This window comes from Aotus nancymaae, unplaced genomic scaffold (assembly GCF_030222135.1).
Source record: "Aotus nancymaae isolate 86718 unplaced genomic scaffold, 86718_ANA_hifiasm-v0.15.2.pri h1tg000022l_1, whole genome shotgun sequence".
Taxonomy (NCBI): domain Eukaryota; kingdom Metazoa; phylum Chordata; class Mammalia; order Primates; family Aotidae; genus Aotus; species Aotus nancymaae.
This window is the reverse complement of record NW_026988435.1, coordinates 23925912-23947747: the sequence shown is the minus strand read 5'-3', so window position 1 is coordinate 23947747 and position 21836 is coordinate 23925912.

Genomic DNA, 21836 nt, shown 5'->3' with positions numbered 1-21836 from the left:
TGTTAAATTTGTTTCTTCAGCTTCATGTAGGCACTTGGGGTACAGTAACACTTTTCTTAAAACCTATTTGCATTCTGAAATACTTCACTGTTAACTTAAAAAACAAACAACTTTTTGTTCCCACATGTTAGAGAGAATATGTAATATTTGTCTTTCTGTGCCTGGCTTAGTTCAATTTTTAACATACATATGTTAAAAATTGTACCTTTAGATATAAAGAGTAGACTAATGCTTACCAGAGGCTTGGAAGTATATTGTTGTTGGGGAGATAAAAATGGTTTGTTAATGGGTATAAAAATACAGCTAAATGTAGTAAGATCTACTGTTCAGTTGCACAATAGGGAAACTAATAGTTAACAATAATTTATTGTGTCTTTCAAAATAACTAAAATAATGGAATTGGAATGTTACTAACACAGAGAAACAACTGCTTGAGGTGATAGATATTCCAGTTACTGTGATTTGAACATTACACATGATATGCTTGTTTCAAAATATCACATTCACCCCATAAATACATACAACTATTATGTATCCATAATAATTGTAAATTAAATATAAAATTTTAAAACATAGGGATAAAACTACTGGTAGAAAAAAACCAGCATATCTGAATTTTGTTACTCTATTCAATGTGCATGCACTGGCTTTATAATGGGAAAAAAGCTATCTTTCAATTTAGTTTAAATTAATGATTTTTCTAACTTTCTAAGTCATTCAGTTACTAAATTATGTTAGTATCTGTATTTTTATAGTTTGTGCATTATTTCTATAAAATTAGCCACACCTGGATAATTTTTTTGTGTTTTCAGTTGAGACAGGGTTTCACTATGTTGGCCAGACTAGTCTCGTACTTCTGACCTTGTGATCTGCCCACCTCGGCCTCCCAAAGTGCTGGAACTACAGGCATGAGCTACCACACCTAGCTACAATTTGTATTTTCTAAATTTTTATAGCTTACATTTAGTTTATTTAGAAAATAATTATGGAAATAATATCATATAATCTTTTCTATTCTCAAAGACAGGTCTCACTCTCCTGTAGGTGTATGTAAAATATTCTGAACTAGGATTTTTTTATTTCTAAGAAACATAATTAACTCATTCAATCTCCTTTTGTATCAGAGTAGTTGGTAGAAGGAAACACTACAAATAACTTGTGCCTTTAGAAAGACTTGTTCTTATCTAGGATAATACTAAATTTAGTATACATATGTTTCAACCATGTGGAAGGTAAAATTTGAAGTTATTAAGTTCAGGTAGATGTAAATTCAAAAATACTTTTTAAGAAATCTTAATCGAAATAAGAAATTAGTTATGTTTTGGTGTGATTTAAGTTAGAACCTGTCTGCCTTTTAACTTTTATCTTCTCTTCTTCCTGAACTTGATTAATGATGGGCTTCTGAAGCTGATTCAGTTCTGAAAAATCTTTCTGAAAACAGAAATTACGTTAATAGTCACTTACTCCAGCTGCTGGTTTCTCTTCTAATCCAACACATATGCTACATGATTACTAGACACTGTACACCAATGTTGAACCTGGGTGCCCCAGCAGTACATGAGATTCCACAACTGATCCTTCTGTTGTCCAACTCAGTCTGTGTTCTTGCTTCCAGATCAGGTAGTTTCATTTAAAAGCTTCTCTAGGAATAACACACTGGTAATCTTACCTTTTGGAATGATTCTGTTTTATAATTCCCACTTCTGGTAAAGTCCTGCTGTTGTGGATTATTCACTCCCATAGTTCAGCAGGATGGAGTGATACACCTCTTTCACTCCTGCATTTCAGCAAGTTCTGAGTTCTTGTCTCATGACCAAGAGGAATGAGGTGTGTGGATACTGGAGAGTGAGTGAGGCAGATGAGAATTTTATCAAGTGACAGAAAGAAAGCTCTCAGCAGCAACAGGGAACCTGAAAGTGGGTTTTTGGCTGTGAGACTGAGTCCAGGGTTTTAATGGGCTTAGTATAGGGAAATGCATGCTGATTGGTTTGTGGGTGGGCTTGGAAAAAATCACCATTCAGAAAGAGGTACAATAGTGTAAGAATCAACAGAGGGCTGAAGTGAAGGCTTGACCCAGGACCTTGGCCCAGAATCAATCAGGGGCTGATTGCACCAAATGGAAATGGAAATTCCCACTCTGGTCCATGGACTCTATCCAGGACTAGTAACTTGGTGCTCACACTTCAGATCGTCCTTGGCTTGAAGGTTGAATTTCACCAGGCACCCGTCCCTGTCTGCCCAGGAATTTCTCTGCTTCCTATCACTATCACTACCAAATTATAAAAATCTCCCAATGCTGAATAGCACTCATTTTTACCTTTAACTTTTAATTCTACATTTAAAAATATGTTTTATCTTCTATACTGCATAGTGATACCAAGACCAAAAATATAATCAATAATAGCTACCACTAATAGAATATCAAATAGGTTCCAGGAGCTTCACATATATTCTTTCTATTCTTTTAATAACTCAAATTCAGTATTTTTACTCTGTTTTAAAAATGAAGAAGTTAAAATTCAAATTTGTATAAAACATACACAATTTCATAAGTGAATGTATGTTTTATCAAAGACTGCACAATTTCCACTAAGATATAATGCCTGCTATCAAAAACAAAATAGCGATGGCCCCATCGCTATTTTTATTTCCCCAAAAGGGGGAGCTCTCTCTCCCTCTTTCTTTATTTTAGCATTTTAGAGTAGGGAGATAAAATGAAGACAGTAAGGCAAAATGAGTCTAAAGAAAAGCAGAGAAAATTAAAAATAGATGAAAAATAGGGTAGAATGTTTAAGAAATATCAATGTTGAAAGTACATTTTAGAGAATACAAACACTAAGAAATATGCAAAAACAGAAAAAAAATTAAGAAATAATGAAACTTCTTTCATCAGCTCCTTAGGAAATATATCCCCAAATATTCTAAATTAGATGTTAAATTAATCTGAGTATCTAATCTTGAACTGTAAACATTTTTTCTTAAAGGATAATGGAAGTGCTGTTTTGAGGTCAAGCATTCTTAAGCCAATCCTCATTATCAATATTTATTTTCTGAATTGTCCTTCACGCCTCCTTAAAAAGAGCTGAAAAATAATGAATATATTCGACTCCTATATTTTGACTGACTTTAACTAAAAATCCTTCTGTCTTTAAGTATTCAAGGTAATTAAACTAATAAAAGCACACATCATTACTTAAAATCATAAGAATATTCTTTGTGATTAAATCCTGATTATCACAGGTTCTTTTCTACACAGGATTTGATTTTTAATCCTTTGAAGAAGTATATATGTATCATGATTTCTTAATGGAATACAGAAATACTGTTGAACACATTAATACATTTTAGTTCTAGTAGAGATAGAGATGCCAGTTAGATATGTACATTATTTAGTATTTATTGCTTTCCCTTCCAGCATTATGCACCATACACAACTGATTTTATAGTTATAAAAATATCAGAAGTAACAAACATATATTATTTTGACCTAAAATGATTTTAACTTCTTAACACTTTTGAATCTCACCCTAAATTCAAAGTCTTTCATCTGTAGATAAAGGTGAAGTTGAATGTTATTTTATGGCAACTTAATTTTGTTTAAAATTATATTCACCAATATTATATTTAAAATTATATAATATCTGAGTAACCTGTAATGACAACTTGATTTTAAATAAATTTTTGTTAGACCTTAACAAATATAGCCATGCCAACTGTAATTTACTATTACAATGTTTAAAAGGGAAAAAAAATATTTATTTTAGACATGTTTAAAATTATGTGACATTTTGCATTTCAGACTTCTTATTTGCCAATCGAATAGGTATAAAATGACATCACGTTAGAGTCCTCCTTCCAGCTTCCTTCACTGTCAATGACTTTGGACATCTCTCCATAAGTATGTCAGCCACGTGTATTGACTATTCTGTAAATAATGTGCTCATTTATACTGCCTAGTATTCTATCAATATATTTAACATTTTCTTTTTGAATTCTGAGGTCTTTATAAAATTATATTAATCCTCTTAGTTATTTGTGATTCAAATAACTTCTGCCAGTTTACATTTTTATTAAAGTGTCTTGGATATACAAAAGGCTTTAATTTTAATATACTTGCATTTCTCAATTTCTTATGGTTACCATACACTGTACTCTGACTTCAAGTTCTAAAACATCTTGATTTATTTGTTTTTCAGGGAGTTCCAATTTTTACATTGGTCATTAAAGTTAATCTGTCACTGGATTGAGAAGGAAGTAAGAGTGATACCTCATGGAGGGAGTGACAGAAACCTGGCAGAATAGAGAGGGCTTTAAAAGAGAACATCCAGTGGCATCTTAGAGTACAGAAAAGAGACCCCAGCAATGCTTGTCAATTTTTAACCTCTTGAACCACACATCCTCAAGCTACTGGAAATATCAGTTTAATTGGGATGTGTGTCAAAGACAATTCGATTGCTCTATGATAAAACAAATAAGAGCTACAGAATGCTGTTCATGCTATCAATGATTATAAAAACAAGGAATATCACAAAATATGAGTAAATGCATTACATGTAATAGCAGAAGCAAAAACAAAATAGACAGGAAACAACAGATAACTTCCTTAAAATCATTGAGTCATTGAAGAAATTAATAACAAAAATATTTATGTAAAATGGCAGCACAAAATAAGTACCTAAAAGATGTGTTATGTAAAGATGGTAACAGAAGTCAACAAATTGAAACACAGAAAGATGCAAACTGAAAGATGGAGAATGAGTACAATTGAAAACCAAATTGCTGTTATGAGGAAAATCCTTCTTCAGAAATCATAGTGAACATACAAGAAAAGCTAAAATATTAAATCAATATACAGAATATATTTATGGAAAACAAACATGATGCAACATAAGATAATTGATGTCCCTGAAGTAAATAATATAAATAATGTTCAGAGAAACATCTTGGAAAAAGGATTTTAAATTATATAGACACTAAATTCACAGAATAAATATACAGAACAATTTTTTAAGAATTCAGGATATACCCTATTCCAATAACAGTGATAAAGGTGAGCAAAATTTGAGATTCAGATATTATGTACACCAAAACCAGTGAATTTTAAAGTAAATAATTTTTTATATCAGAGATGGTAAGAAAACATCAGCTATAAGGGTAAAATCAGGCTAGCCTTTAGATTTCTCTACAGAAACACTATTTTCCAGAAAATAAGTAAAGCAGTGATTGCCAAGTTATGAAGAAAAGGAAGTGTGATCCAAGAATATGACACTCATCTCAATAGTCATAAAAGAATTAAAGCAACTGGCTGACATCCTGTAGTATAAAATAGTCTGAAAATATAAAATGAGTAATTCTGAAGAAAAATTCTTGGTAATTAAATTCAACAGTCTAAAAAATAATATAAAGAACTTGAGGATGGAGGAGCCTTGGTGATTTATTGATAATGACTATTAAATTTGCTTAAACATAAAGCCGAGAATAAATCCTGTTGGGAATATGACTGGATAATATAGAGCTATGATTGCTATCAAACTTAAAACAGTCTGGGCAACAAAATTGGCAGGTCAAGAGAGAAGATGTTGAAGAAATATGGATGCTAGGAGCTTGACATCTTTCATTCCAAGGAATTATCACATTATCTTACATTTAAATGTATATAAGTGTAATTTGGGTGCCTTTTAAATTGAGCTTATATTTTCTTGTTTTTTAAGATAATTACTGTGTAAAATTTTTATCCATTAATAAAGTTAAAAACAGCAAATAATTTGTTGGAGAAAAGTTAGAAAATCATTATAGTAAAATTCATATTTTAAAAAAGTGAAGGAATACTGGTTCATATATAAAAGGAAGGTATACATGTAAATGCTATTTCTAAATAGTAGAATCATCAATTTTGATTTAACATTTTAGTTGTTTTTTTCTAAAATCACTAAGTAATATTTAAAATAAAACAGTTTTAAAAATGTAGAAGATTATGATGGAAAGGTTAAAAATATAAACATAAATATTAGATAAAAATTAACCCAATCATAGAAAATTAATTTTTTTCTGTCTTAAAATGGCATGGAAACATTGTTTGGTTGAATATTTTATAATATATCATATAGTATTAGTTCCTCCTTATCCACGATATCAATTTCTGTAGTTTCAGTTACACATGGTTTGGGTTAAGTTCAGTTCAAAAATATTAAATGGAAAATTCCAGAAATAAACAGTCCATAAGTTTTAAGTTACATGTAGTTTTGAGCAGTGTAATACTATCTTGCACCATCCAATTATGTCCAACCAGAAATGATATGATTCATATTCCTATGTTCAGCAGCTCCATGCTCTCTAAGCTGCCTGCTGCCTGCCCCTTAGTTACTTGGTAGTCATCTCAGTTAGTTATCAGATCCACTGTTGAGATATCACAGCACTTGTGTTGAAGTAGCCCCTATTTTACTTAACCATGGCCCCAAAGCAAGAATATTGATGCTGGTAATTCGGATATGCCAAAGGGAAGCTATAAAATCCTTCTTTTAAGTGAAAGAGTGAAAATTCTTGATTTAATAAAGGAAGAAAAAAACCTTTATTAAAGTATGCTGTTATAATTGTTCTAATTTATTATTATTGTTTTAATATCTGAATGTGCCTAACATACATTAAACTTTATCATAGGTCTGTATGTATAGGAGAAAACATAATGCATATAGGATTCAATACCATCTGTGGTTTCAGGCATCCACTGGGTACCCTGAAATATGTCCCACAAATAATTCGGGATTCCTGTATGCACATTCAAATTTGATAAAAGCCCTTTCCATGGAATTAATTCTTACATAATGAAAGTCAAGGGCATCGCAGAGTGCTAGTACCAGCAATGGAGGTTTCTCATTAATGTGTACAGATTCACTACACAAAGCAACATTCTCTTTGCCTGGTGACAGCTTCTTCGTGGCTGCTTGAAACCTCAGTGGACTTGTACTACATTTGTTATTCAGCCTAAGTTCTGCAGTATTAGAATGAATCCTGCTCTCTTAATGCATTCAGTGTCTTTGATAAGCTAAAATACACAGGAAATTGTTCACTTTGGGAAAAAGATTAACTAATTCAGGACACAAAATTCAATTTAGTGAGGGAAAGGTCACTTGTAAACTATATTCTGAGCATCTGATTGAAATCCCTGAGTCAGATACCAACTAATCAAGACTAATCAAGAGAGAGGTTTTGTTATTATTATTTTCTTTAGAATAACAAATGGTTTTGATGAGGTATGCCTTTTTTATTTTACTGCATATTTTCAAGGATGTCTACCTAGATTTTTGTTTATTTTCTACACAATCAGAATGACACTCTAGTTTCCTTGAATATTTATACTTCATTCAGACTGTTTAAACCAAGTCTAAAAACCTCTACAAATAAAGCAAAAAGATGTTTCATAATTGCTATCACCTAAAAATGTCTTGTACCTTTATACACACCAAGAATAATTAAATTTTCTCTCGTTTAAAATATCTTCCCTCCTGTTCACATCGCAGTGTTCAAGGCATCTGTGTGCCAACTTTTCCCAGAACACCTGGTCAATCCTTTGCTGCCAGATGGACCTGCTGATGCAGAACAAAACAGGGAATAGTTGTAATAAATAATTCTGTGGGGGATATTGTTAGTAACATTATTGGTCCAGTCTGCCTTGACTAAAAATTGTAGCAATTCATAGCCTCCATTTATCTGTCGAGAACTAGGAAATTATTCAGAGGTGTCAGAAGGCAAGGTGATAGAATGAAAGAGTGCTGGTTTATAAATCGTTGGATTGTGCAGTCTGTGTTACTCGCTTTGTTTCTTTGGGGCCCAATTTTCTATCTCTAAAATGAGTGAACTAAATATTGAGAGAATTGAATGAAGATGTTGCTTGTACTTTATTCAGGTTTATAGTTCAAAAACACAGTGTGAACATTGAACTTGTTGACAACAGAAAGACAAGAGACTTTTAAAATGGCCTATATTTTTAGGTTAACGTGTGCCTTTTAATATCATCTGCGTTCTCAAAAAAAAAAAAATGGGAAAATAGTCATATTGTAACAAAGTAATATTATTTTAACAAACTTTCGTGAATAATTACTGCTGGATGATGAATATTCATGTTGTAAGAGCCGAACATCAACGATGTTACTATGTGCCAGGCACCATGGCAGGAGCTGAGACCCTTAAGCCCCACTAAGTGAGACTGTGAACTGTAGGGTTCACAGAAGGACACCTGCTCAACAGATAGAGAAAAGCAGAACATAAATGGTTAAACTGGTTAAATGTGGAAATGGAAGCTTCCTGACAAGTATAAGCAAGCTAGCTCTTACTTGGCAAGAGAAAGAGGGGTAGCATGAGAATTTAATGTAAGGATGTTTCAAATGTCAACAAGTGGATGTGAAAAGTAATTAAATTACAAGAGCTTTTGTCAAGTAACTGAAAAATTAATAGCAGAAAGATAAAATTTCACATAGACAAAAATTAAATGCACAGAGGCACAAGCAAATTTTATAAAAGATAAAAGCTAACACTTAACCAATCAGTATTAGTGGATTTCCAACTTCAGTTGCAATTTTAAAGAGCTTAATGGTCATCATTTATATTCTTCTAACAAGAAATGGTTATACAGACTGAAAATCAATGGTGGTTCTTGAAGAGCTAAGGTTTCTGGGTGAATTGCTACCCTGAAATCTGGAAATCCTTAAAAAACAGGCAGAGAATAAGAGCTGAGATCTTCTTATCAGGAGAAGAAACTTACAGAATCTTAAATGAATGTTCTCAGAAAAAGGGGGTTCATTTACCTGGAGTAACAAATGACTCTCTGTAAGAATGCAGGTTTTGACCAATAGTTTTAATACTTTCCACAACTAAGGAGAGCATGAGGTGTGTTCTCCAAGGCAGTGTCTCCCTGAAGGAAAGTAACAAGAGGGTTTCATGGGGCAGTGGAGAGGGGAGGAGGGGCATTATTGCGTGTATAGAAGGCGTCCCAGTGGGGCAGATGCAGTAAGTCATTATGCTTGCACATAGGTTGCATGTTACAATAATAAAGCTATTGCTTTTCATATGGTGGAGATCTTAGCATGATAATAAGAAAAGTTTACTTGGGTTAATGTGTAGTTTGCTAGGGTCTGTTAGGAGCTTGTTCCAGCCAATTAAGTGAACACATTCTACACAGAGTTTGGGGAAAAATGAAATCACTGTTTAAAAAATTAAAACAGTGAGAAAATTATGACAGTGAAAGAGATTTAACCTAACTGACTCCATCTTACGTCTAACCCTTAAGCTGCCTTGTTATCCTAGGCATAGGTTGAACTAACTTTGGGAGGAACTTTGTTTATAGTTTAACTTTGAAACAAAGACAATTAAAAGCCCTTTCCCAAACAAGTTCCCCTCTTGCCTGTGACCAGACTGCCTTTGTAAGAACAACACATTAGCCACAAGATAAGAAATTATGGTTTAGGAGTCATGAAGCAAGAGGCCACTAGATTCTGAAAGTCCCCAAGTGTTCTTAGGAATAATGTCACTTTCGTAAAATCTAAGATTGGTGCTCAAGAAACCCTCTAGATCTTGCATTCTGAGACACCAGCTGGCACCACCCAGACCTGTAATCTGACTCACCCAGTTCTGTGAATCCACCCAGGAACAGAAGACAGCAAGAAGTACCTACTTTGACCCTCTATGATCTTGTCACCAACCTGACGGATCAGCACTCCCAACTCCCTGGGCCACTGCTTACCAAATTATCCTTAAAAAACCCCGTCTCCAAATTTGGGAGAGACAGATTGAGTAATAAAACTCTGGTCTTCTGTTTAGCTGGCTCTGTGTGAATTAAACTCTTTCTCTATGGCAATTCCCCTGTCTTTATAAATTGGCTCCATCTGAGCAGTGGGCAAGAAGAACTCATTGAGCAGTTACAAAAACAGGCTGCAAAGCCGTAAAAGAGGCTGATTGCTCAAGATGACTACATTCTTATAGTTCCCGGAGACTCCCCTTATCTTCTTACACTGATAGGAAAACATGAATGGTAATTTTGTCAGCAAAAACGGGTCCTGATCAAGACCCCAAGAAAGATTTTGTGGACCTAGTGCAAGAAAGAATTTGAGATGAGTCCATAAAGTGAAAGCAAGTTTATTAAAAATGTGAAAGAATAAAAGAATTGCTATTCCATAGGCAGAGCAGTGGTATGGGCTGCTCAACAGATTATGGTTATTTCTTGATTATATGCTAAAGAAAGGGTGAATTATTCATGAGTTTTCTGGGAAAGGGGTGGGCAATTCCCAGAACTAAGGGTTCATCCTCTTTTTAGACCATATAGAGCAACTTCCTGACATTGCCATAGCATTTGTAAACTGTCATGGTGCTGGTGGGAGTGTCTTTTAGCATGCTAATGCATTGTAATTACTGTATAATGAGCAGTGAGGACAACCAGAGGTCACTTTCCTCACCATCTTTGCTTGGGTGGGTTTTGTGGACTCCTTTTGCACACTGTGTTTTATCAACAAGGTCTTTGTGACCTGTTTCTTGTGCCAACCTCCTGTCTCATCCTTTGACTTAGAATGCTTAGCCTTCTGGAAATGCAGCCAAGTGGGTCTCAGCCTCATTTTACCCAGCCCCTATACAAGATGGAGTTGCTCTATTTCAAACACTTCTGACAATTTAAACAAATTGTTAGATGCAAAGTGTGGACTAGTGTAAGAATGATAAACTAGGGGCTGCAGTTTTCAGGTGGGTGGGACATGTATTTATGGGCAATCTCTCCAAGAATCTAAGAAAGATCTCCTACTGGTTCTGGCAGAGAAAGGGAAAAAGAAAGACTTCTGAATTACACCCAAAGTCTTCTCCATAACAAAGGCCTCTCTCTAGATAAACCAGTTAACTGGAGCCTTATTCCACCTTAGGAAAAGGTAATTTCTCCACTCTAAAATCCTCTAGACTTTCTGTTTCACCTAAAGAAAAAGAAAAGCTGAGAATCACTTATGAAAGTCATAGCACAGAAAAATAGACACACTAAAAGAATGAGATTTAATAAGGATACTACACACTGTTTTCTCTACCCCATGCTTTACCCCCAGGCCTATAAAGACTCAGTAGAAAAAGAGTAGATTATAGTTGAAATAGCTTCAAGGCACAGATTTTATGAGAGTAGTACTTAAGGGACACCAAAATCAACAGGAGAGACAAAAGCAACGTCACCAGAGGAATTTGAAATCTGTGACACATATAGCCTCAACATTAAATACAGCCCAGCTCAAAGCCAGACTAACATAAAACCTTCCATTAAAGCCTATTTAGCTCAGTTACTGTTAACCAATACCTCATGTCCAGCTTCCAACCAAATATGACTAGGTGTTGATATGTTTAGATATTGTGTCCGCACCCAAATCTCATCTTGAACTGTAATTCCCATAATCACTGCATGTCAAGGAAGAGACCAGGTGGAGGGAATTGGATAATGGGGGAGATTTCCCCATATTCTTCTCCTAATAGTGAGTGAGTTCTCAAGTTCTCACAAGATCTGATGATTCATAAGTGTTTGGTAAGTTACTCCTTTGGTCATTCTCTCTCCTGCCATCTTGTGAAGAAGGTGCCTGCCTTCTTTCACCTTCTGCCATGATTGTACATTTCCTGAGGCTTCCCTCATCATGCAAAACTGTGTGTCAATTAAAACTCTTTCCTTTACAAATTACCAAGTCTCAAGCAGTTCTTATCGCAGTGTGAGAATGGACTACTGCAGGCATATTATTATTATTTTTTTTTTACAAAACAAACTTCAGAACCAAATTCAGATAAGACTCACACTTTGGGTTTATCAGGCAGGACATTTCAAATAACTACTGTTAATTTGTTAAGGGAATTAACAAACTTGATAGATATTAATCTAACTGTAGCCATAATCATTTTAAATGCGAGTAGTCTGAACATGCTAATTTAGAAGCAGAGATTGTCAGAGATAAAATAATAAATAAATAAATAACACATTCTTAATCAATAAATAAAAGAGGAAATCACATTAGCCAGCTATCATAACTCAATAAAGACATTATAAGAAAACTACAGACCAATGTTTAATGTGAACATTGATGTAAAAATACTAGCAACCAAACTCAGCACCATATTCAAAGTACTACATGATATGAAAAAGTGAGATTATTTCTGGAATGCATTAATGGCTCATTATGTGTTATTGATTAATGTAATATACCACATTCCAAGTGTGGAATAAACATGCATTGTCATCTCAACTGATGCAGAAAAATAATTTTACCTAATTGACACTTTTTATGATAAACACAACAAATTATGAACAGAAGAAAACTACCTCAATATAATAAAAGTCATATACTTTTAAAAATCCACAGTGAAGTGAACATCATAATAGTGAAAGACTTAGAGCTTTTCCTCTAAAAGCAGGAACAGGATAAGCATGACTAGTTTTATCCCTTCCATTCAGCATAGTACAGGAAGTTCTAGCCAGAGTAATTAGACCAAAAAATAAATAGAGGCATCCAATTGGAAATAAAGAAATAAAATTATCTCTGATTCCAAATGATTATCTTCTCTCTAGAAAACTCTATAGAGTCCACAAAAAACTGTTAGAAATAATAAATGAATTCAGCAAAGTAGCAAGATACAAAGTTACCAACAAAAATGTTTCATTTTTACATAAAAATAATGCACATTCTTAAAAGGAAATTATAAAAACGATTCAATGTATACTAGCATCTAAAGAATAAAATAGTTAGATATTAACCAAAGGAGTGAAAGTTTTGTACAATGAAAACTGGAAGAGAAAGTCAAAAGAAATTGAAGAAGATATAAATAAATAAAAACACATTTTGTATTTATCTATTGAAGGATTTAATATTCAGCTGTTTATACTACTCAAAGTGATCTGCAGATTTAATGTAATCCCTATCAAAATACCAAAGATGTATTTTGCATAAATAGTCTCCAGACTAAACAGTCAAAATAATATTGAAAAAGAGAAAGCTGGAGGATTCATATTTCCCAATCTCAAAATTCACTACAAAGCTACAGTAGTCAAAATGTTATGGTACTGGCATAAAGGCAGATATACAGGCCAGTGAAATAGGTAGAGATCCTAGAAATAAACATTTACATATACAGTCAAATAGTTATTGATGAGATTACTCAACAGTATTCAATGAAAACAATAACAGTGTTTTCAACAAATGGTGCAGGGAAAACCTGATGAAGTTGGAACCTTTTGTAATACCCATATATAAAATTAACTCAATGGTCAAAGACTAAAATGTAAGACCAAAAACTATAAAACTTTTAGGAGAAAATGTAATGCAAAAGTTTATAACACTGAATTTGACATTGACTTTTAAAATATGACTCCAAATGCACAGGCAGCAAAATAAAAACTAGACAGTTGGACATTACAAAAATTAATAAATTTGTGCTTCAACAGACACTGCCAATAGAGTAAAATGGTAAACCACAGAATGGGAGAAAATGTTTACATATCATATATCTGATAATGGATTAATACATAGAATATGTAGAGAACTCTCAAAACACAATGACATAAAACAACTCAATTCAGAAATGGGCAAAGGACTTAAATAAACATTTCTCCAAAGAAGATGAAGAAGGACGAATGGTCAATAATCACATGAAAAAATGTTCCACATCACTAAACATTAAGAAAATGCAAATAAAAGCTCCAATTAAATACTACCCACTAGATGGCTACTTTAAAAAATAAACAAATGAAAAACAGAACATGAGTTGCCAAGGATATGAAAACATCGGAACTCTTGCGTGCTGTTGATGGGAATATAAAATGGTACAGATGTTACTTCAAAAGTTACAAATAGAATTGTCATATAATTCAGCAGTTCTAATTCTGGGTATACACCATAAAGAATTGTTTATAGCAGCATTATTCACAATAACAAAAATATAGAAGCAACTCAGACTTCAACCAATGGATAAATGAATCAACAAAATATAATCTATGCAGGGAATAAAATTTAACCTTAAAAAGAGAAGACATTCTGACGTATGCTACAATATACATAATCCTTGAGTACATTATGTTCAGTAAAATAAGCAAGTCACAAAAAGCCAAGTAATTAACGATTCCACTTATATGAGATACTTAGTATAGTCAAACCATAGAGTCATGAAGTAGAATGGTCATTGGCAGTGGCTGAGAAAATGTAGCATTATTGTTTAGTGGGTATAAAGTTTCAGTTTTCTAGAAATGAAAAATGTTATGAAGATGGATCTTAGTGATATTTGTACAACATTATGAATGTATTTAATACCATTGAACTGTATGCTAAAAAATGATAAGATCATAAATTATATGTTGCAGGTATTTTACCATGTTAAAAAATATTGGAAAAAATGCTGCAAAAAATTCTGCCAGGAAAAAGAATGATTAAACACAATTAAATTGTACAAATAACTAAAATTATTCTGTTTTCTAAGTCTCAATAGTCAAATATTTATATTCAAAATTAAATAATTGAGATGTAAATTTTGCAGCAAGCAAATCCCTTTCACCTCAACTACATTTTTTAAGTTCCACAAAGAATTCCAGGTAAATGGTATGTTAAATTTTGAAGGAAACAAAAAATATTTAGTTAAGAATTCACTTTTATTTAGTGGAAGAAACTACACTAAAACAGATCGTCTAACTTTAAAAGTCAATGCTAATTCCATTGTATGCTTTTTACATTCCTTTCATTTTAATGTAAATTCTATGAAGGCAGGAAAGAAATGTTATTATTTGAAAATTTAGGCAAAGCATGTATAAGAAATTAAATTTTCTGAGATATTAATTTCACTACATTTGTCTAAAAAATCCATTTAGAAACAAATTTTTGAGAAAATTAAAAAAATAATAATTTTTAAAGAAACCAAGTTTAATCTTATGTAAGAGTCATAATTGGATAATAATATTTTGAATAAAATATTGTTTTATTTTTATTGCTTCTTCTGTTTTACTGCTGAATGTTAAGAGCTGATACTGGTTATGAGCTTGTGGAAAACAGTTCAAATCACATTCAATAACTAAATGACAAAGGTTTGTTTTTCATGAACTGAAAAGCTGTCTTCATGATAATGCATTTTTATTAACATCGTCAAGATTGTACCAACAAAGCATTAAATTATGGGACATGCATTATTATGCATTGTTATTTTCTAATGTATCATCTGCACAAAATAAATGGCATTATATATTGTTGTGAGGATTGGTGGCTAAAAGCAAGCAAAAATATGTAGTTTCAATTAATTTAGCTATCAACAATGAGTTAGGTTCCCATTGTGCTCAAGGCATGCCTGGATTTTGTGAGATATACAAAAGATCTCTACCTATCCTCAAAGAATTTTAACTTAAGTATGAAAGATGTAATCTAAACAGATGGTTGGAGGAGAGGCAGAGTATAAGAATAGAATTTAACATCTAAATATCACGAGAACTCAGGAGAGGGAGAAATGCCAGTTAATCAGAAAATATTTCTCAACCTGAGGGTGTGCTGAAGAGAACACGAGATTTTAGATCTTTACCCAAACAATGACAGCAAAATTTAGCTACCTATAACTAAAGTACAATGTACTGGGCCTTCCTGTGTTCTGTGTTATTTAAGGCTCAAGCTGCAGCTACTGTTCAAAGTCAGGAAGAACAATAATGTTAATTTGGTTACCTCCCATACAGCTCCTGTTTTACATCAGGCAGTGGATGAATGATATACTGCATTGTACCATGCCACCTTTTTCCCTAATAATTAGTGTGTCAGCTGTAGTTAGCTTTGGAAAATAATTTATTATCTTCACAAGAAAAACAGATAGAAGTTAAAAGGAAAAATCTTGGTTAATAAAGAAAGCAGGGACTGTCCAATTAGACAAGCCTGTTTGACTCTCAGTTCCAAAAATGTCTATCTGTTGACACTGAGCATGTTATTTAATCTCACTCAGCCTCAATTTTTTATGTATGAAATGGAAATAATACTTTTGTGATTATTAATAATGGCTATTGGTATTAAATAAGAAAATAATAAGTTAGGTATCTGCTAAGTAATATTCAGTACTCAGTAAGTGTTTAACTCATTCTCTCCTTTCTTTTGATAACATTCTCAGCCAACATCATAACTCAACTTTAGATTCTATGACTCTGTATAGAGTCATAGAATATGACTCATACAAAGAGTAGAAATGTTCAACATTATTGTGACTGTAGTTGCCTCATACCTGGATCAACATTATTGATATTTCTGCCCTCATCCTCTTCCTGCCCATGAAATTTCATTATTCAGTTTTGTTTAAAAAGTATATATGCCAATATAATTAGTATATTTGACATAAAAAGTTGAAAAAATTAGTAACAATAAAATTATAACATAGGTTTAAATGATTACATTTGATAAATATAATTTTTACTTAATAATTTCTAATTATTACTAGCATTTTGATTTAGCTCTTCCTATTACTATTCTACATTACTTTTACACTCCTCTGAGGCACCTTTACTGACTGTTAACAATACACTTAATTTATACCTTCAAATATTTATCAAATCTCGTTTTTTTTTTTTTTTTTTGAGACGGAGTCTTGCTCTGTCGCCAGGTGCCAGGCTGGAGTGCAGTGGCACGACCTCGGCTCACTGCAATCTCCCCCTTCCAGGTTCAAGCAATTCTCCTTCCTCAGCCTCCCAAGTAGCTGGGACTACAGGTGCACGCCACCACGCCCAGCTAATTTTTGTATTTTTAATAGAGGCGGAGTTTCACCGTGTTGGCCAGGATGGTCTCAGTCTCTTGACCTCGTGATCCACCTGCCTCGGCCTCCCAAAGTGCTGGGATTACAGGCGTGAGCCACCGCGCCTGGCCCAAATCTCTCTTTTTTTTTTTTAACTAGAATAAATAATTTTAGTGAAAAATTTGGTCAAAATTAAAGATTGTTTTTCATTTTATTTACTTGCACTAAGGCCATTGTATTATCAATTTCATATAATACAATGGCATCTTATTGGAAATATTAACAACTGCATTATTTATACAGTATGAAGTAATGGAAACTTATGCTCATTATTACCTTATTTTCAATTTTTTGGTAAAGCAATATATTTATTATTTATTTAAATGAACTTTTAAATTGAATTTGGCAATTGCTTTTAATAGGACTCATTTTTTTTATTTTTCTCCTTTTGTACCATTAATTTTAATTAAATTTAATATATACATTCTTGTTTGTATGTAAAAGAAAATAGCGACATTGTAATGTTTAGAAAATTTACAGTTTTTACAAATGTGAATATTTTTAAATTCTACATGTAATTTATGATATAGATAGGTCTTGAAACCAATACAATTTCATGTTCAGGTATATTTCAAAACCTTTAGATACTGTCTGGCAAGTTAGGGGTTGACATAGAGTTTAGAATTTATTACTTGAAGTTTTTTTTTTTGTAAATAACTGCTTTTAAAATAATTTTAAAATTTTGTGGGTAAAAAACACAACGTAGCATCTCTTTAAATTAAATAACTAAATTGAAGCTTTCATTCTAGAAACAAAAAGTGGAAAACAAGGAAATGACAGAGAAATTCAAAGAATTTTTGAAAAAATTTTTGAAAAATATTGGAAAACAAAGAAATGCCAGAGAAATTCAAGAATTTTGGAAAAATTTATTAGCCCATTTAAAGTAACCAAACAAAAGTTAATATTCATAAGAATTATAATGCCTTTTGATGTGAATTTACTACAGATGCTATTATAGTAAACCTAGTCTTCATTACCTTTAAATATCAAATATTTTATTCCTTTCCCTTTCTCAACTAAAATACTTCAGGGAGATGATAGAAATCTAGTACTGTAGCTTATTAACTCATTGTTGCATAATATATCATCTCATTAAATAATCTTGTGATAAGATTATTATCATTTTCATTTTATTGATGACAAACCTGATGCTCAGAAATGCTAACTGAAATACTCAGGGTAATTCAGCCACTAAGAAGCTAAACCAGAAATTAAAGTTCTTATTTGTTCCTGCAGGTTGGGTTTCCTTGGAAGGAGATTCTGAAATGGAGGTTAACAACCAGAAATTTGTTAGGGTGTGTTCTTGAAATCAAGTCCTGTTGGGGATGTGAAGGAAGTGGATTGAGGGAGAAGCATGGTTGTTCTGCAGGCTTAACAAAGGTTGTGACCAATCCCATGGGAATTTCTGAAAAGGACATAGGTGTTTAGGATTGTTCTGAGAGAACGTGAAGTCTTCCAAAGGTACTAACCCTTCCTGTTGCAAAGTGTGTTATAGAATAAATTGTCCCTTACCGGCTGGGTGCGGTGGCTCACACCTGTGATCTCTGAACTTTGGGAGGCCGAGGCGTGGGGATCATCTGAGGTCAGCAGTTCGAGACCAGCCTGGCCAACATTGTAAAACCCTGTCTCTAATAAAAATACAAAAATTAACTGGGTGTGGTGGTGGGCACCTGTAATCCAAGCTACTCGAGAGGCTGAGGCAGGAGAATCACTTGAACCCAGAAAGTGGAGGTTGCAGTGAGCTGAGATGGTGCCATTACACTCCAGGCTGAGCCAAGAGCAAGACTTCCTCTCAAAAAAAAAAAAAAAAAAAAAAAAAAAAAAAATTTCCCTTACTTTAGGGCTTTACAACCTAATTATCAACATTTTGGGCCAGGCAAGTTTTTTCTTTTCTTTTCTTTTTTTTTTTTTTTGATAGTCGACTCTATGCATTGTAGGATTCCTGGACTCTACTTGCCAAATTCTAAGGCCTCCCTACTTATAATAACCAAAAATGCCACTAGATATTGTCAAACATACACTCGAGCACAGAATCTCCCTTCCTCCCAGTCAAAACTAGTGCTTGAGAGGACATGTGCTAGAAAGTTTCAGATCATTATCCTCGAAAATGCCATTGATGCTGCAGATCTGAGGCTTCATAAATCTTATCCCCTGCTCTCTGGAACAATAAATGAAAACTATTTCTGATTTGTCTTTTTAATGTGAATATAAATAACATATTTGTTGAATAAGTGGCCATTTATTGTGTATCTGAAACCATGCACAAAAAGCACATCTTGCGCTGCAACTGCAAGCGAGTTTTTCACTTGGTTGAGTTTGTGGGATGGTATCATCATTCTCAAGAGTCCATCTTCAATGACCCTGCAGTGGCAAATTTCATGAAATAAACAGAAATATGAAGGGAACCACTACTCTCATACCTTAGTATTTTAAGGGTGTCTCTGATTGATAAATATTTACTATGGTAAATATTATTTTCTATCTCAGATGGTAAGTGGGGCAGTTTCAAAGAATTCCACTTGGTTGTCCCCACTGTATTAGCCAATGAGGTTTCACTGGCTAAGAAACTAACAAAGAGATTTTGCAAACTACCAACTATACTCATTTCGATTTACAGTTGGAACCCAAAAAAGGATCACCAGATGAATCCATCAAACAAGTGGATCCATTGTGAGCCAGACCTGGGCCAGGACTCTTGTTTATTACTTTGCTCTCGTATGACCCATTCTAATAAGGGATCCATGTTAATGCTTTATATGCATAGCATAAATATTAGTTTGGATCCTGTGTTCAATTGTCCTCAAAACTTGGAGGAGTTTCTTTTCTCACTGTACAGTTACCTGAGCAAATGGCTATAGATTTCCTAAGAGACTAACTGGGGAGTTACCATATATCTACTCCAGTATTGTAGGATCTGTCCTTTTGGAGAAAAAACCTCTTCCTTTGTCAGTGACAATCAGTTGGGAAATTGGCTCAGGTCTAAAAACTGATGAATAAATTATAAATATTGGAGTGGTTGCCCATCTATTTTTCCCTTAAGGACATTGTGCTCTTTAATTCTCACCATAACTCTCTGTGAGTTAGGCTTCCTGGCTATCCCTCCGACCTTGACTCATGTTATAATTTCTGCTGTCTTGCCTCAGACAGTAACATACTGCCAGCTGGCTTCTACAATTTTGGAATTCTATCATTGTTTCCATCACTATCAGTGAGTCAAATTCTATAATAGAGTTTTCTAAAGTTAGCTCTTGTCTACAGAAGAGCCAATGCTGAAATTCTTATGGGTGCTTATTTTACTGTTTTAAGCACATTGTTTTATTGTTTTGGTAAATTTAAGCCCTCCTACAGAAAATAGTGCTTTGTTGAGTTTTCTAGCCTCACATTATATATTCTCTCTAGCTTGCCTATGACTCTGAAACGTTTCATTTATTCTTTACTCATCTGACATGGCAATTTCGGCATTCTCATAATAGAACCTCACTCTGTCCAAGGTTCTGAAATCTATGGATCTATGGTAGCAACAGGAAAGCAACACATCTGGGAAAGATATCAGAATGTTAAACGTTGAATTCTAGGAAAATGCTTCAAATATACATTAATTAATTATCCCTTATAAAATATACATTCTGCCTCTCTTGATCTAGAATTTTAATATCTTACAATAGATAGATAGATGATAGAGAGATAGATAAACTAGAGATAGATACTCTTTCATTTCCTACTAGTGCATGTTGTTTAGATTCTGCAGCTTCTTCATGATACTTTGTCTTTCTTAATTGGTGAAATTTACCGTGAAAAGTTATGTTGTCAATTAATCCTACTTTATAGTTTGGTGTACAGGAAACTATGTAGTGGCAGATCGTTGAAGAGATGCATGCATTATCTCGTCATGAACATTTTCATAGAGCAGGGGAGAGTGCTAGCCTTTAAAAGAGAGAAGTTGGTCATTTCAGCAGATTCTGTAGAATATAGAAAGTCAAGATTTTCACATATAATACTAACTAAGGCCTTAATCTTAGGATATCAGTGCGTCCTAGATGAAAAGACCAACCTTCTCCCAAGCTCTGCTGTTTTTCTTATTAAATCTTAGACATGCTTCTCAGCTTCGTTTGTCCTCTGACTGCACAAGATGAGTCTCTTTATATGTTGTGAGGGAGCATTCCTAGATTTCTCACCTAGACTTTAGGTAATAATCACCCTCAAACCTTCATTGTCTTTGCCCAAAACGTTGATTACTCCCTGTAACAGCACACAGTTCTATTATCCTTATAAATATTACTCCTTACCTATATAGCAAAGACTTGATAATTTAACTTTAGTGCATGTATAGGACATAAGACTTCCACCTGTGAAAGTTTAAACAATTGCACTGTTCTATGTCAGATTATATCTGTGCTCCAATTACTACTAGTGATAGACTTCCTATTGTTATCTGGCCAATATATGACCCAGCTAGAAAATTCCAATTAGTAGTCTACTTTTTACTCCCACTTCTTGTACCAACTATTGAAGGTGAAGTTCCTTAGGATGGAGACCCAGAGAAGATTAGCATATGAAAAGTTGATGAGAGAATGATTTCTTACGGGATAAGAAAAAGATGTAGTATTAGGTCAAAAGATAATTTAGGATGTGATACAACCTCAAAGAAGGTGTCAGCCAAACAAGAATGGCCTTGAGAGTTATTTCCAAATCAGGCAAGAAGTGGAACTTTTATACTACTGTACAACAATCTTTGAATGAAGGCTGCCCTTGTAGGTGGCTTGTCAATACCCATAGTAGCTCTCTATTGCCAAGGCACTTTCCATAAAGAGTTGCCAGTTGAGGGCTATCATCCAGGTACATGTCAACAACTAGAAAAATAAATTCTTTACTCTTGAAAGGATATGATCATGGCCAGTGCATTATAACATCCACTACAACAAGCCACAAAATCTTTGTGTTTTTAATGGTGTCATGCTGTCAAATAAACTATCACTTTGGTCACATATGACTGCTGTGGTTCTTGAAACACATAGTTTAATTTTTGTAGGAGAATTATCTTT